The sequence below is a fragment of the Musa acuminata genome, chromosome BXJ3-5, assembly GCF_036884655.1.
Source record: "Musa acuminata AAA Group cultivar baxijiao chromosome BXJ3-5, Cavendish_Baxijiao_AAA, whole genome shotgun sequence".
Taxonomy (NCBI): Eukaryota; Viridiplantae; Streptophyta; class Magnoliopsida; order Zingiberales; family Musaceae; genus Musa; species Musa acuminata.
This window is the reverse complement of record NC_088353.1, coordinates 28,674,157-28,691,878: the sequence shown is the minus strand read 5'-3', so window position 1 is coordinate 28,691,878 and position 17,722 is coordinate 28,674,157.

The following is a 17,722-nucleotide window of genomic DNA, read 5'->3' as shown; positions in this document are numbered from 1 at the left end:
AATTCTATATGATTCAACAACACATGTAGTTTAAAAATCAATCATCACACGAATCAATCTGGCTCTCATACCACTATTGGGAAACCTAGGGTAGCATCATATATATAGCAGAAGAATAGAAAATAAAAATTATAAATTTCCCACAGAAAAAGGTTTCTTATCATTGTTGAATCTTGGATTTTAATGATTAAACCAATTAATAGTTTTTATGATTTGATCTGCATTTTAAGTGATGCACAAAGCTTCGATCAAAGAAAGACAATTAAAAGCAGGAAGAATCATATTGGGCTAGAGTATAATATGTTAGAAGATTGGACGTTGAGCCGGAGGATCGGTCGATGTATCGGCAGAAGGTTTCAGGCCATTAGTTCGGGCATCAAGCTAAGAAGAGCGAAAATTACGCCAAGGATATCGGAGTTGCGGAGGTCAACTGGCCAATTGGGCAATAGGCCGCAAGAGAGGACAATGCGCCAAAGATTCGGACGAAGTGTCGATGAACCAATAACATACCGGAAAACATTTGATTTGCTTTATAATAATTATCTAGATTGAAGTAGGTTTTAAGTGTGCAGGATTAACTATGATAACGATCAAGGTATAAAGCAAAATAAAGTCCCGGAGTCAAGAATGAGACTTCTTTAGGAGTTCGAGAGTTCGTCAGAAGTCTAGACGTTCATCGAGAGTTCTGTCAGAATTGACCGAGAAGTCCATGAGCTTAACAAAGAAGCTCGTCGAAACTCGCCAAGAAGATCGTCATAAAGTCCAAGAGCTTGTTGGGAGTCCACTAGAACATTACCGAGAGATCGTTGGAAGTTCACCAAAAGCTCGCGGAAGAAACCAAGACTTCCTAGACTTATTTAACTTAGTGTATGCCTTAAAATTCGTAGTTAGCACATAACTGGGTTAGAATTGGGCTAACTCAATTAGGGGACAATTGGGCCCAAGTTTTGACTATGTTGGGCCAAGTGAAAAGGCCCAAATAGTTACCCAAGAGGTGAAATCTTCGTAGCTTAGTCTCCGAGACTATGTCAAGCGGTGGTACCGCCGATCTGGGTGGTGGTACTATCCAGACACAGTCTCCAAGAGACTGTTAAGTGGTGGTACCACCCAGTGGCAAGGTGTCAGGCGATGGTACCGATTAACTGGGCGATGGTACCGCCCAATGTTAGTGCTACAAGTGGTGGTGCCGCTAGGACCCAGGAAACCCGGGATGAGACTCTTTTAGGTTCCAAGTTTGAATACACTTGAGGCTTATAAATACCCCTCTCATCCCTGGTTAACACACACAAGATTTAAGAGCAAAAAAGTAGAAAAATGCTATTGTAATATTGTGAGAACTCCTCTCAAACTCTAAGTGTTAGTGTGGTCTAAGAGAGGAGTAAGTGGGGGTGTAAAGGTTCTCTCTTGAATATGTCAAAAGGAGAATCGAGTTGTAAAAGGGTAGTTGATCTTCGCTCGTTGAAAGAATATTGTTAGTAGATGCCGGTGGCCTCGACGAAAGGGAATCGGCGAGGTGATATAGCTCACGACGACCGAACCACTATAAATTGGTTTGTATTTCTGTTTTGCTATTTACCTTTATTGCAATCTACTTTACATTGCAAACTGATTTCTTACTTTCACTATACGCTTTCAAGATAACATCTTCCGAGATCGATTTTAATCGAAACAAAATTTTAAACTGAAGTGATTTTTATCTACTACACTAATTCACCACACCCCCCCCCTCTTAATATCGATTCATTCCTAACAGTTGGTATCAGAGTCACGTTATTTCTCCTTTGGTTTAACACCCAAGAGAAATGGCTCTTTTTGGCTTTTAAGAGGGCTTTTCTATTGTTCATCCTCCTATGTTCAATGGGACGGACTACACTTATTGGAAAACTTGAATGAGAGTTTTCTTACTTTCCTTTAACTTTGATTTATAGAATATTATTGAAAATGATTTTCAAAAGTCTTCTACTCCAATGAACGAATATAATGATTTGGAGAAGAAAACTTTTTCTTTAAATGCTAAAACTATGAATGCTCTATTTTGCGCCTTAGACAAAAATGAATTCAATCAGGTTTCTACTTGTGAAACGGCTTTTGACATTTGGCATAAACTCAAAATCACACACGAAGGAACTAGTAGAGTTAAAGACTCTAAAATAAATATTTTGATATATGATTTTAAATTATTTTGTATGAAACTAAGCGAGACTATTGGAGACATGTACACCCGTTTTATAGATGTCATCAATAGTCTAAACTCTCTTGGAAAAATTTTTCAAATTTTGAACTCGTTAATAAAATATTGAGATCCCTTCTAAAGAGTTGGGACTCTAAAGTAATAGTCATTCAAGAGGCCAAGGATTTGAACTATTTTTCGATTGAAGAACTTATTAGGTCGTTGATCACCTATGAAATAACTTATGTGGTATATGACGAACTTGAGAATAACCTTCTAAAGAATATGAAGGATTTTACACTTAGAATAAAAGAAGACCACTCAAGCGAAAGCTCAAGTGATGATAAACTTGAACTTCTCATAATAAAGCTTAAAAAGTTCTTAAAACAAGAATCAAAGAATAAAAATAAACTTAAAAAGTACACAACTACTTGCTACTAATGCAAGAAGCCAGGTCACTCCAAAGATGAGTATATAAACTGAAGAAGAAGTTGCCAAAAGATGAATCGAGTATATCCGAAGATGAGGAGCAAATTGATGAAGACGAAGTGGCAAACTTCGCTTTGGTGACTCTCAACAATGAGGTAAACAACTCAAACGAAACTCCTTTAATTTATTTTGAAATTACATGATGCTTTTTCATAAGTTGTTTTTAAATTAGTTAGTAAATAAAAAATAAAAAAATTGGGATCATGCTAGTAATTTTAAAAATTATAATGACAATTACATGTTTTATGAAAATATAATAAAATATTAAATATAAATCTAATGCTTGTACACCTAATAAGATTAATCTTATGTATGTTTTTAAGAAGCAATAGTGTGTATCATATTAATTTCTGTATTGCTTTTCGATTTTGATTGAAGATGCCTTATGTTCAATGAAACCATGCTTGATGTTTTAATGAAAATATTAAGAAGTTTGATATCATGCTTAATGAGTTTATAGTTTGAAATTGTGCATATTATACCTTGAAAACATTAAACCATGTTTTAGTATCATGTCCAAGGTAATGATGCATAATGATCATGCTTAATGAGTTTATATTTCCAAATTATGCATGACGATTCTTGGAATTTATGGCTTATCGATCTTTGCCACAATGAAAGTTATTTTTTTGATTCTTTAAATATGATGCATGTTTTTTATTTGGCATAAATGACAAAGGCATGCTTATATGAAATAAAAAGAAAATATATTTTTCTTGAAAACTTCTCAATCCCTATCTTATTGAGTTTTCAAAAGAGATTGATGAATCTATTTGTATGAATCTCTTGAACTATGAAAATGATTTTAATGATTTTATATTGCTTTTCGGTTTTAAACATGATAGATGGTTTTTATACGAAAAAATTGAACATACTTATATGAAATCAATCATATAAAATGAAACACATAAAAAGGAAAATGTATTATCATTGGAATTAAAATGATAAATTAAATCTCTTATTTAAAGAAGCCTTATGTTTAATGTGTTATATTTTTTGTCATGATGATTTTGATGATAAAAATTATTTTTTGAGGTTAAACGATGATGCATGTTTTGATTTGGCATATAAACTTGGGCATGCTTGTAAGAAATCAAATCACTTAAATTGAAACAACTAAAATGAGGAAAGTATGTTTCTTGAAAATTTCTTTTTCTCTATCTTATCGATTTTTCACTAAGAGATTAATAAAATTATTTATACCATTTTGAATCTCTTGAAAGTAATGTTGATAATTTGATGATTTGAATTTGAATGAGTTTTATCCAAATCATGATCATGATTTCTTGGAGACTATGTTTAGGTGGTACCACCAACTTACACAGTCTCGGAGATTGTGCCACGATGGTTCCACTTGTTGGGTCACTGTTTGGGCCTTTCACTTAGCCCAACACAACCAAAACTTGGGCCTAGTTGGCCCATAATTGAGTTGGCCTAATTACATTCTAAACTGACTCAATTATACTCTAAGCTAACTAGATCTAGACATAATCGATTATAAGCGAATCCTATGTTGTATGGCATGTCATTGGTTCTTCCAGCGCTTCGTCCGATCCTTCGGTGCATCATCCTCTCATTTAGTGTATTGCCCAATCATCATGTTGTCTTCTCATAACATTTGATCTCCTTGGTGCAATGTCCGATCTTCTTAGCCTGATGCCCGAATTCATGAACTGAAGCCTTCTACCGACACGTCGACTGATCCTCTGGCCCGATGTCCAATCTTCTAACATGTTTGCTCTAGCCCAATGTTTGATTCCTCCTACTTTAATCGATTTGTCTTTTCTGATCGAAGCTAGTCTTGCATCACTTAAATACACATTAAATCATAAACACTATCAATCGGTTTCATCATCAAAATCTGAGATTCAACACCTCATCCATCTAATATTCCAAAAACCGTATACCGGGCATGGTGCTATCAAGCCCATACAAAATCTACTCGAGTCTTGCTCTAATCGGAGTCTTTCAAAGAACTCTTTCTCTCTCAATCCGAATGACCCCAATTGGAGATTTGCTTGAGCAAGAACACATAGGATATTTCTCTCATGACACTAAGAGCGGATGACCCTTTATCGATACTTAATTGCCCTTGTAAGGCTGGCTACCACTCCCGATGACCGATTATACTACATCTAGAACTTTCAGACCTATAAGTCTGATATCAAAGAGTGGAGTACTCATACGGGACATCCTTAGTGTCTCAAGTCTAAAGACTAGATACACAATTAGGATGATAGGATTACTATCTAACAATGAGGTATCATCAATCATCCAACATTTCGTAAGCAGATCAATCGGTGAACTTATTCTCTAATGAGCACCTACACTGTACCTCTGGTGTCCTCACACAAGCAGCTATGAGATTAGTCACCTCTATCATATGGATGGGTACACATTAGTTTATCCGGTTATCTTAATATCCCTCTCGAGTAACCTACGACTAAGATTTTTTAGGATTTATTTTTAAAGGCAAATCAATCTTATTATTGAGATCTCATCACGATCCGATTTCTATTGCACACATTCATGGCTATCACAATATATGCAACATGCAACATAAAGTGAGAAAAATATCAATAGATAATAATAGGAAAAAAAATTATGTATCGTGTCACATGTGTCATTACTCACGCGATTAACTTATAGGGCACTTATGACTAGCACTTACTAAGTCAATTCCATCAACTTATTTTAAGTTATAGATTAGTAGGCAACCCAACTTGAGATATTTATCTATTTAGGATCATTTCAAATGATAAAATGGCCAGATTTATGGTCAAATATTTTACTCATAAGCAATATATTTGTTAGGATCAAGAGGGGCACTAAGAGGGGGGGGGGGGTGAATTAGTGCAGTAGAAAATTCTTCAATTTTCATATAAAATATTTAGTACATTCGATGAAAATCAAATTGGAAGGATAGCAACTTGAAACGTATGAGAGCGTAAGCAAGATGAGGAGGAGAAGCAGTTTGCGATGAAATGATTTGCAGTTAAAGTAAATTGCACTAATGAAAATGTTAGGACTCTAGCTAGAAGAGTCCTAATAAAGAGAGGCATTCATGTAAAATTGTTAGGACTCTAGCTAGGAGAGTCCTAATTGAGATGGACATTCTGTTAGGACTCTAACTAGGAGAGTCCTAATTGAGAGGGACATTCTGTTAGGAGGTTTTTTCTTAGAGAAGAATTAGGAGTTGTAAGGGAATAGGAGTCTTGAGTAGGAGTCATATTAAGAGTTGGTTAGAAGTAAGAGTCTTAAGTAGGAGTCCTATTAGAAGTTAGGGTTTAGAAGCCCTATAAATAGCCATGTATTCCTTCTCTTTTGATAGGCAATAGATGAATCTTTTCTGCAGCCTTTGAGCAGCAACTTGGAGGGAGGAACCCTTATAGAGTTCCAAGGAGGCCGATCCCCTAAAGAGATCAACCCCAAGTTTAGAATCTGCAAGGGTTCTATCTCCTAGTATCAGAGCAACATTCTTGGCATCTCACTGCCCTTCCACAGCCATCCATCAACCCTCCACAACCACCCAAAGCAATTCCCACAATTGCTTAAAAGATCATCGCCAAATTCCGCCGTCATCTCCACCACCGCGGATCATCCTTTGATCTTCCCGTGAATTGCAATAGGTTTTGGTTTCTTACCTTACTGCTGCTGCAATTTAGTTATCTTATTCGAAAATCTAAAAAAAAAAAATTGTTCCAAAATTGCTGCATAAACTTTTCGTCGCAAAGTTTTCATCTCTACGACAAAAGATACATTGCAAAATTCCAACCGCATAGCACAGATTGTTTGATCTTGATACTATGTTTTTTCTATCCAAATCTCTATGAAATTTTTATGACAGCTTTGACACTTCCTAATAGCAGATTTCCCTTTGGTTTTGTCAAAAAATTCTCAATATAAACCATTGATCTTTTACGTCTAATCTGCTATACTTGAAAATCTGCACTGTAAAATTTCAGCCGCATAGCACTATTTGTTTGATCTTGATACTACGTTTTTTCTGTCCAAATCTCTATGAAATTTTTATGATTACTTTGAAACTTCCTAACAGTGGATTTCCCTTTGGTTTCGTCGAAAAATTCTCAATATAAACCACTGATCTTTTATGTCCAATCTGCTACACTTGAAAATCTATGCTGCAGAAAATTTCAGCCGCATATTGTTGTCTTAACCCATCTATTTGCAATCTTTTTTGAATGAAATTTCTTATACACTTCATAGGTCATCTTGGCTTCCATCTAAGATTGATCTATTATGAAATTCATCTCTAAAAATGATTTTGTGTTGCTGCAAATTTTCGTTGTAACCCGCTGAAATTTTTCGACAAGAATTCTGCAATCGCAACTTGCACCAATTTCCTTGCTGTTATACTGCCGAAATTTTCTTGAATAAATTAGATATCCTTACTATCATATAAACTGTGATTTTGCTATCAATTCCCTCCTCAATTCTCTCAAATTTTTCGGGGAAATTAAGTCGAGAAACCGTTGTTTCTTCAACGAAATTCTACTCTTACAAGACAGCACATACTTGCTGCAACTTCCACTGATTTCTATCAAACCTTTGCTGCCATCTACCACAGATCCAAAACTTTCATCCACAACCCTAAAACTCCACCAAACCACACCCTCAAACTGCACCCAAAATAGCCATAAAACAAGCCTAAACCGTAGCCTACATCCACCAATCCACCAATCCACCAACCCTTTCGTCCATCACTTCTCTCAACCTATACATGCCTTTAACCCAACAACAAAAGAGGGATCTTAACATCACAGATTTGAAGACATATACTATGGCATCTAAGGAGGCAATTAATGCTAAATTCGAAGCCTTGGAGGCACGAATGGAGGATAAGATTCGAACGCTCTTTACCGAACTCAGATTGAGCCGACCACTTAGCCCAAAGAAATCACATCAAGGAGAGAGCTTTGCCCAATCACACCAAGCCCGAAGAGATGACTTCCAAGGGAGGGGAGGTTCTATGATCGATCCCAACTATCCACGCATGAGGGTGGACTTCCCTAGATGGGAAGAAGGAGACCCGATTGGTTGGATCTTGCGCACGGAGCGATATTTTCGGTACCACAAATCCGCGGACGCATCTATAGTGAAAATTACGGCTATACATCTTGAAGGGGATGCCATACAATGGTTTGACTGGTTTGAACATACTTATGGAGTCCTTTCATGGCAACAATTCAAAGAAGGACTACTGATCCGCTTCAGACCAACCGATTACGAGAATATTGACGGACAACTAGCAAAGATCCAACAAACCTCCACCATTCAAGAGTACCAAACCAGGTTTGAAAGGTTATCTAATCAAACTCGTGATTGGTCTCAAAAACAGCTATTGAGGACCTTCATTGAGGGCTTGAAGCCGGAGATCCGAGGAGAAGTTAAAGCGTGACAACCGTACACGCTTATGGCAGCCATCTCTTTCGCACGACATCAAGAGGAGCAATTGAACCATGAAGCTCGAAGGACTAGGGTCGCTCCTCAACTAGCAATACTGAAGCCCTTAGCCCCCCCTACTGTTGACCGAGTCCCTGCACCAAAAAGGTTGACAAGAGAAGAGCTTCAGGAGCGATCTGCGAAGGGGTTATGTTGGCATTGTGACGAGCCGTGGAGCCATGAGCATCGCTGTAGTAAAGGGAGACTTTTTATCATTGAACCAGTAGAAGAAGAGGTCATTGAATATCCAGAAGAGAGCATTGAACATAAAGAAGAAGATGCAAAAGAAGAGCCACAACCGACCGAAGTTACGGTACAGGCACTAGCCGGCTACTCAAACCCGCAAACGATGAAAGTTGGAGGCCTTCTCAAACAACAACCGATCACTGTTTTCATCGACACGGGCAGCACTAATAATATCCTAAACAGTAAGGTTGCTATCCGAATTGCATTACCTATCGAGAATTGCTGCAGGTTTGATGTTAAGGTCACCGACAGACGGATTTTGAAGTGTGATCGTAGGTGCCCGCAAGAGAAACTATTGCTGCAGGACCAAGAGATAATTGCAGATTTCTTCCTTCTCCCTCTTGATGATCCTGAGGCCATGCTCAGAATTAAATGGTTGACAACATTAGGTGATTTTTCTTGGAATTTTATGAAACTAATTATGAAATTTTACAGTAAGGAGAAACAAGTGATACTGCATGGGAAACGTGGGGGCGACATAATGATGATTTGCACACAACAAATGGAGAAGGTTTTGCGTAAAGCATGCAGTGGCTTTTTGGTACAACTTGAGCAGCAAACTAAGGAAGAGCCAACAGAATTTGAAGATCCAAATCTACTTCCTTTGCTTGCTGAAGTTTCAGATATAATTAACGAACCACGCAACCTACCTCTTACCCGTCGGCATGATTATTATATAATGATTCTTCCATGCAAACCTCCAGCATATGCTCAGCCATATCAGTATCCACATCTCCAGAAGGATGAAATAGAATGGATTGTAAAAGAGATGCTAGAAACAGGAGTTATTCGGCCATGTTGCAGCCCCTACTCTTCACCGGTGCTCCTCATACGAAAGAAGGACGGAATATGGCGATTATGTGTTGACTACCGAGCTCTCAATGGCATAACCATCAAGGATAAATACCCTATTCCAGTAGTAGATGAATTGCTAGATGAAAGGGAGCACAAATCTTCACAAAGCTGGACCTTCGATCCGGGTATCATCAAATACGAGTATGCGAAGAAGACATACCGAAAACCACCTTTTGAACACACAACAACTACTATGAATTTTTGCTTTCTTCAAAAGAAGGTGGAATATCTTGAGCATATCATATCAGAGGAAGGTGTGGCAATAGACCCCTTCAAAATTGGAGCAATGCAAAACTGGCTGACCCCGAGGAACATAAAATTGCTACATGGCTTTCTGGGTTTAACAGGCTACTACTGCAAGTTCGTGAAAAACTATGGAGAGATCAGTGGACTACTTACTTCCTTACTGAAAAAAGATGTCTTCCAATGGTCGGACAGAGCCTCCGTTGCCTTCGACAAACTTAAGGCAGCCATGACGACGACGCCAGTGCTAGTACTACCAGATTTTAGTCGACCCTTCATTATTGAGGCTGATGCATTTGGAGTCAGAATTGGAGCTATTCTCATGCAAGATGGTCGACCACTCACATACACAATCAAGGCATTGTCTCCCTCCCATCAAAATATATCAACATATGATAAGGAGATGCTCGCCATTGTGCACGCAGCAACGAGGTGGAAACCCTACTTGATCGGTCGACGATTTCAAATTAAAACTGACCATAGAAGCCTCAAATACTTTTTGAAGCAAAAGATATCATCCCCTGAGCAGTAAAAATGGGTAACAAAACTTCTTGAATTTGATTATGAAATAACTTACAAAAAGGGGAAAGAGAATATTATTGCAGATGCGCTTTCATGGCTACCCGAGCAAGTTGAATTTTCGATCGTTTCACTTTCGACTAGTGACTTCCTTGAGGATAATAAGATGGAATGGCAGGAATATTCGGAGACTAGTAATATCATAAAAAAATTGGAGGAAGTACCAAGCTCCATGGCTCATTACAATTAGGACTCAAAAGAATTATGCTATAAGGGACTTATTGTGCTTGTGATAAATTCTACTTGCATCTTCATTAGCAGATTTTGGACAAAGTTATTCCTTATGTAGGGTACTAAATTAAAAAGGAGTATGGTATATCACCCACAAACCGACAGCCAAACGGAAGTTGTAAATAGGTGCTTGGAGACAGCCCAAAGCCACCTACCAAATATAACTACTCAAGGAGAACTCCAAACCCAACCAATTGCCATTATTGATCGACGGATCGTGACTCGACGACGATGACCCACTATTGAAATGCTAATTCAATGGGCGAACCTACCAACAGAAGATGCCACTTGGGAGAACTATGATGACTTGAAGATCAAATTCTCAAAATTCATGAATCGTCAGCCTCGAGGACAAGGCTGATTTGAAGAGGGCGGGTTTGTTAGGACTCTAGCTAGAAGAGTCCTAATAAAGAGAGACATTCATGTAAAATTGTTAGGACTCTAGCTAGGAGAGTCCTAATTGAGATGGACATTCTGTTAGGACTCTAACTAGGAGAGTCCTAATTGAGAGGGACATTCTGTTAGGAGGTTTTTTCTTAGAGAAGAATTAGGAGTTGTAAGGGAATAGGAGTCTTGAGTAGGAGTCATATTAAGAGTTGGTTAGAAGTAAGAGTCTTAAGTAGGAGTCCTATTAGGAGTTAGGGTTTAGAAGCCCTATAAATAGCCATGTATTCCTTCTCTTTTGATAGGTAATAGATGAATCTTTTCTGTAGCCTTTGAGCAGCAACTTGGAGGGAGGAACCCCTATAGAGTTCCAAGGAGGCCGATCCCCTAAAGAGATCAACCCCAAGTTTAGAATCTGCAAGGGTTCTATCAGAAAAGCAAACCAGAATTTAGAGTGGTTTGGTCAATGTGACCTATATCCACTTTCGGATTTCTCCTCCAACGAGGTCTCCGACGTCCACTAAAGGCCTTCTTTCAATAGGTGAAGACCAACTATCTTTTACAGCGCTTTCTCCTTTTCACGAGTTTAAGAGAGAACCCTTACAAGTCTCACAGCTCTCTTGAATGATCTCAAAACTTATAAATGGATGAGGAGGATTTTAGCACTTGTTTACAACACTTTTACACCCCAACAACTCAAGATTATCTCAATGCTTTCGTGCCCTTTCATGCAGAAAAGGGTGGGGTTTTTATAGGCTCCAATGGCTTAAAAAATGGAGCAAAAAAGTATCTAATCCCGGATTTTCGGGGTCCTGACGGTACCATCGCTTGACACCTGACACTGGGCCGTACTACCGCTCAGTTTGGGCGGTACCACCGCCTGCCAAAGCTTGAAGACCGAGCTCTAGCGGTACCACCACCTGACAGGGGCGGTACCACCGCTGGCAGCAATAACTGTCGGCGGTACCACCGCCCAGACCACCTAGGAGATTAGGTCTTCTAGGCGGTGCCACCACCGACCATGTTTTCAGGGGCTGATTGGGCTGTTCAATCCGGCCCAAATCAGCCCTATTAAGGGCCCAATTGGCCCCTAATTAAGTTAGTGGGATTATCTCCCAATCCTAACTTAATTTATGCTTTAACTATGATAATTAAGATATGATCACAGCTCTTCTTGTTCCGGTGCATCAATTGCTCTTCCGGCAAGCTTCCGGTGTACTTCTGGTGAACATCCAACGAACTCTCAGCAATGCTCTGGCGGACTCCCAGCAAGCTCCTGGAATTTATGACGATCTTTTTGGCAAGTTCTGACGAGCTTATTTGACAAGCTCCTGGACTTCTCGGTTGGTTCCGGTAGAACTTCCGACGAACGTCCGGACTTCCGACGAACTCTCGAACTCCTAATGTGATCTCGATCTTGACTCTGACACAATACATGCTTTATATCTTACTGTTATCGTAGTTAATCCTGCATACTTTTCTCAATATATAGATTAGATCAAATAAATTACAATTGACTTTATTATAGATTCAATAATATTGACCAAAACGAGAAATTTTTCTAATTTTTTAAATGAACTAGTTAAGAATCGTCATGATATTTATGATTCATTATGATTTTATATTATTTTATATAGATATAAAAATAAGTTTTCTGAATGAGGATCAAGATTTATTTGGATTAACCTAAATATTTTTGTAGAAAAAATAAAAAAATAAAATTTGGTATGTAAATTTAAGAAATCTATTTAGGACCTTAAACAAGCCTTCAAATAATGATATATAAATTTTTTTGATACCATTACTTCCTTCATATTTTTTTAAAAAATATTGATTAGAATTTATATCTAAAAGTCAATGGGAGCTAATTTATTATATTGGTCTATATTTGGATAATATTTTGCTTGCTAATTGTGATATTAGTTTATTATACCAAACTAAGGAATTTCTTATTAAGAATTTTAGGATGATTGATATAAATAAGGCATCTTATATTATTAGCATTGAGATATTTAAGAATAGATCTTAAATATTGCTGAGATTATTTCATAAATGAATATTGATCGAGTTTCAAACAGATTTACTATAGAGCTTTGTTCAACAAATGACATAAATAAAAATTTTAGCCAAAACAAGTATTTTTAAAATAACTTAGAATATAATCAAATAAAAAATTATTCATTATGTATGCACAATTGGAACTCTCACGCCTATATTAGATCATATATTAATTTTATAGTCAAGATACTGTATATATATTAGAGTTACTCAAGAATAAAATACTAAAAGGCTACAAAGAATGTAATAAGATATCTAAAAGGAACAAAAGATTATATGTTCACATATAAGAAATTATATCAGCTTAAAATTATTATATTTTCAGGTGTTGATTCTATAAAATACCTTAATAATAATAGGTTCACTTCACATTTTATATTTTTTAGTTGAAGGGGATAGAAAAAATATTAAGCAATGTATTATTGCATTATCAATAATAAAGGTTGATTTCATGATATTATTTAAGATCACTAATTAAGCTTTATGAGTATAAAATTTTATCCTAGGACTTGATGGGATTAGACTCAATTATTAAGTTGTTGAAAATATTTTATGATATATCGTAATATTTTTTTGTAAGAATAAAAAATACTATAGTAATTCTATGCATTATGGTATAAAGTACTTAATGTTAGAAAAATAATATAAAAATAATTAATATTAATTAATAACTTGAGTTCTATTATATTGATTACTAATATATTCACTATAATTTATAGTCTAAAGTGTTCAAAGAATATGTTTTTGTGATTGGGCTTATGAGCAACCTATAAAAGATATGTGGATATTATAATTGATATTCTTATCTATATACTTAAAATTATTTATTTCTATTATCCTATTCATATTTATGTATATACATATTATGGTTGAATGTATATAATATAATTGTCTTGACAAGATAAATTATAGGGGTAATTTTGGATTAATTAGGAAGAGCTAATAATGTTATGGTATATAGAAGGAAATATGATATTGATGACATATAATTATTATGACTCGTATTGGTAGTCAGACTTAATGTGTGATATTATGTCTATTGGATTTATTGACCTATTTTATAAAAATTCGTGCATAGGTGTAAAATTTTTTTAAAAGTTTTAAAATCTAATTAAATAAAATTATTTTTAAATAAATTTTATTTTATTTACTTTGATTTTATTTTTTTATATCTTATAATTAATGGGCTAAGTAAAAAAATGTTAGATTATATGGCTCTATCTAACTATGTAAAATATATTATAGATATGATTAAATTTTGATCGCGGTTATCGACCAATACAAAGGAAGTCCAATTATGATAGGATTTATTAGGAGATAACTTTGATAAGAGAGACTCTTTTAGTTACTTATCGTAGATCATTTGCTCTCATCTATAAATAGACATGATCTCTTAGGGCTTAACGTAGATACATGATATTATTGAAAAATTATAAATATTCTCTCATCACTCCTTAGTCATGTGAACTAGTCATTTAAATATTACAGATCTTCACTTATCTTCGCCTTATCCAAAATCCATCGCTCATAACAGTCATGCGAAATATAAAAAGAGACAAAAAGACAAGTTTAATTTTCCTTATGGATCGTCATCACTATAGATTTCGAATTCAATAACGATATGCTTACAAACCAAATAAAGGTTTTTTTGTAGTATAATCGAAAGATACACATCATAAATTTAATTTATTATTATTTGATTTTAATTTTTAATATTAAAATTTTTTATATAATATTATTCTCTATGAGAGACATGTCCAAAAGGTAGGTTATGAGGTTCTGATGATATAGATTATAGTTGAGAAGAGGAGTAATTGGCATCCTTTGGTGAGTGGTTCTGAGGATATGTAACCATCGTATTTATAAGAGAACTGGGAGGAAGGGAGGCCGAGGGGTTATGAATGCCAAGGGAACTTGTCACATCCTGGATTTTTTATATATATATATATATTTCCACACAGGCCAAATAAATAAACATCACTTTATTCATCATCTATAACCATTTATTATAATTCATTTATTCATCAAATTACAAATAGATAAGTAAACATAGTGATGTTAACTTCAAGAGTCATCCAAGTGGCTCTACCTAGCGGTAGAGGAAGGTCCGCTCTCCACTGGAATCCGATTTAGTACTAGAGGGAGGCTGCTCTGAAAATCAAAAACAAAGAAAATTCAGCAACGCTGAGTAGGAACCCCAAAAGTCAAATCAAGATGAATACATGATCAAAATTCAATCAATCATCCCATTGGCGTATATCAAGTACCCGAAGGAGCACACCCCCAACAGCGGATGGAGAGGCTTTATCTTACGGGATGAGTTTGTGTTCTCCCAACAGCGGATGGAGGCAAACTCATATCACACTCCCAACAGCGGATGGAGTGGTGTCCCACACCCGCCAAAGTAGGGACACGTTCCTCCCAACAGCGGATGGAGGAACCGTCCAGCCGCCACGTCTGACGGCCCGCTAATCCCCGAAGGGAATCGCCCTACCTGCTCTCGGCAGAAATATAATCTCACACTGGTCATATCCATTTCAGGATGAAATAATATATTTAAAACATCTCTTTCAAAAATCATCAATATCAAATAATATAAATTAACCCTCAATTGACTTGAACTCTAGTTTAATCGATTCAATTGAACTCGATTTACTAGAGCCTAACTGAACTGAACTCTAATCTTTATTTAACTGGTCTAGAACCACCCTAGACTAGTATAATTTAGACTAGATTAAGTTCAATTTAGGTTAAACTAACTTGAATAAGTCAATCAATTCGTAATCACCATGAATTGATCTAGACTAATCAAGTCTAGTTTAATTCAATCAATATTTGGGCTCAAGTTCAACAATAATATTGGGCTAGATTGAGCCAGTCCATCTACTGGCCATGTGCATTATACATGATTGAGCATGCATTACATAAAACTGGCCCAGCCCTGGCCCATGGACTAGTCATAGCATATACTCATTAACAACATATATGAAAACATAATAATGCATTAAAAGATAGATGAGGAGAAAAGCTTTAATACAAAGAAATAACATTCTCAATTTGACTAGAAATCATAAGACATTAAAAGAGGGACTAGGAGATAAGTTTTAACACAAGGAAATAGCTTTCTAAATTCAAATAAAAATCATGTTTTCAACACATAAAATTTCAACATATTCTAGTCATATTTTAAATCATTCATAATAATATATTTTAAATTTCAGATCAAAGAATATCAAAAAAAGGGATTTTAGATAACATATTCTAGTCTAACAAGATTTTAATCCAGATAAGATTAAAGATAAACTGTAATACATAAAATATATCATATAAAACATATACATTTTTAACATATTTAATTCTACAATAAAAACCTTAATCATGGGTCAAAGAATATTATGAAAACTTTAACTGATTATTTTAATATAAAAATTTTGACATTTAAAGAATTGATACATATTTTTCAAACTATAAAACTTTCAACATTTAAAGAATCAAAATAAAAGCTAAAACTTTTAAGAAAGGTAGGGAAACTTACCTCTTGTCAATAGGGTGTAACTCCTCGTCCTCTTGTCAATAGGGTGTAACTCCTCGTTCCTCCCGCTACTAGGCTCGACTAGGTGAGGAACGAAGGAGAGAGATCCCTCCCCTTTAAATAGGAGGAGGTGAGCCTCTATTAAGGGAAATAAATTTTAATTTTCGTATTTATTTAATATAAATTATTTTCATTTAATATACTAACAAATATGATATCATCATATTTGGAATACTTAATAGTTATTTCCTTAATTCATATCAACAAACAAGGAAGTAGATTAAGATTTCCTAAATTATGATGGCAAGTAAGGAAAACAAAATTTAAATCTCAATCTCAAATATTTGATTTGATTACATTTCTCCCCTCCTATAGGAAATTTGGTCCCCAAATTTAGCTTACCTTAATAGAATAGATGCGGATACTGCTCTCGCATATCTTCTTCTCTTTCCCACGTTGCCTCTCGATCTGAATGGTGTTGCCAACAAATTTTTACCAAAGGTATAATTTTGTTCCTTAGAACATGTTCATTCCTTTCCAAGATCTGGGTTGGTTGTTCTCTAAAAGTGGCATCATCTCGTAGTTGTAAAGGTTCGTAAGAAATGACATGTGATGGATCCCTGATATATCTTCGAAGCATTGACACGTGGAATACATCATGGATGCTAGCCAAAGCCGAGGGCAATGCCAATCTGTATGCTACAGGCCCAACCTTTTGTAAGATCTCAAATGGGCCAATAAATCTTGAGGCTAACTTTCCCCTTTGACCAAACCTCATAACTCCCTTGGTTGGCGATACCTTTAAGAAGACGTGCTCACCAATTTCGAACTCTAGATCTCTTCGCCTTCGATCTGCATAACTTTTCTGACGACTTTGAGCTGTTAATAATCTTTGGCGTATAATTCGAATATTATCAGCATCTTTTTGAATTAACTGAGGTCCCAAAAGCTTCCGTTCTCCCACCTCATCCCAATATACAGGTGATCTGCACTTTCTTCCATAAAGAGCTTCAAATGGAGCCATCTGTATGCTAAAGTGGTAACTATTATTATAAGAAAACTCAATTAGATGCAATTGCATATCCCAACTACCACCAAAGTCTAAAGCACATGCTCTTAAGAGATCTTCAAGAGTTTGTATTGTCCTTTCAGATTGGCCATCAGTTTGGGGGTGGAAAGTTGTACTAAATTTTAACTGCGTGCCCAAAGATTTTTATAGATTTCCCCAAAATTTAGAGGTGAATCTTGGATCTCTATATGAGATAATGCTAACTGGCACCCCATGATATCGAATGATTTCCTTAATATATAAGCTTGCTAGTTTATCCAATGAATACTTCTTGTTAATAGGAAGGAAGTGAGCAGATTTAGTAAGTCTGTCTACTATTACCCAAATTCCGTCATATCCTTTCAAAGTCTTGGGTAATCCTATCACAAAATCCATAGTGACTTGCTCCCACTTCCATTCAGGA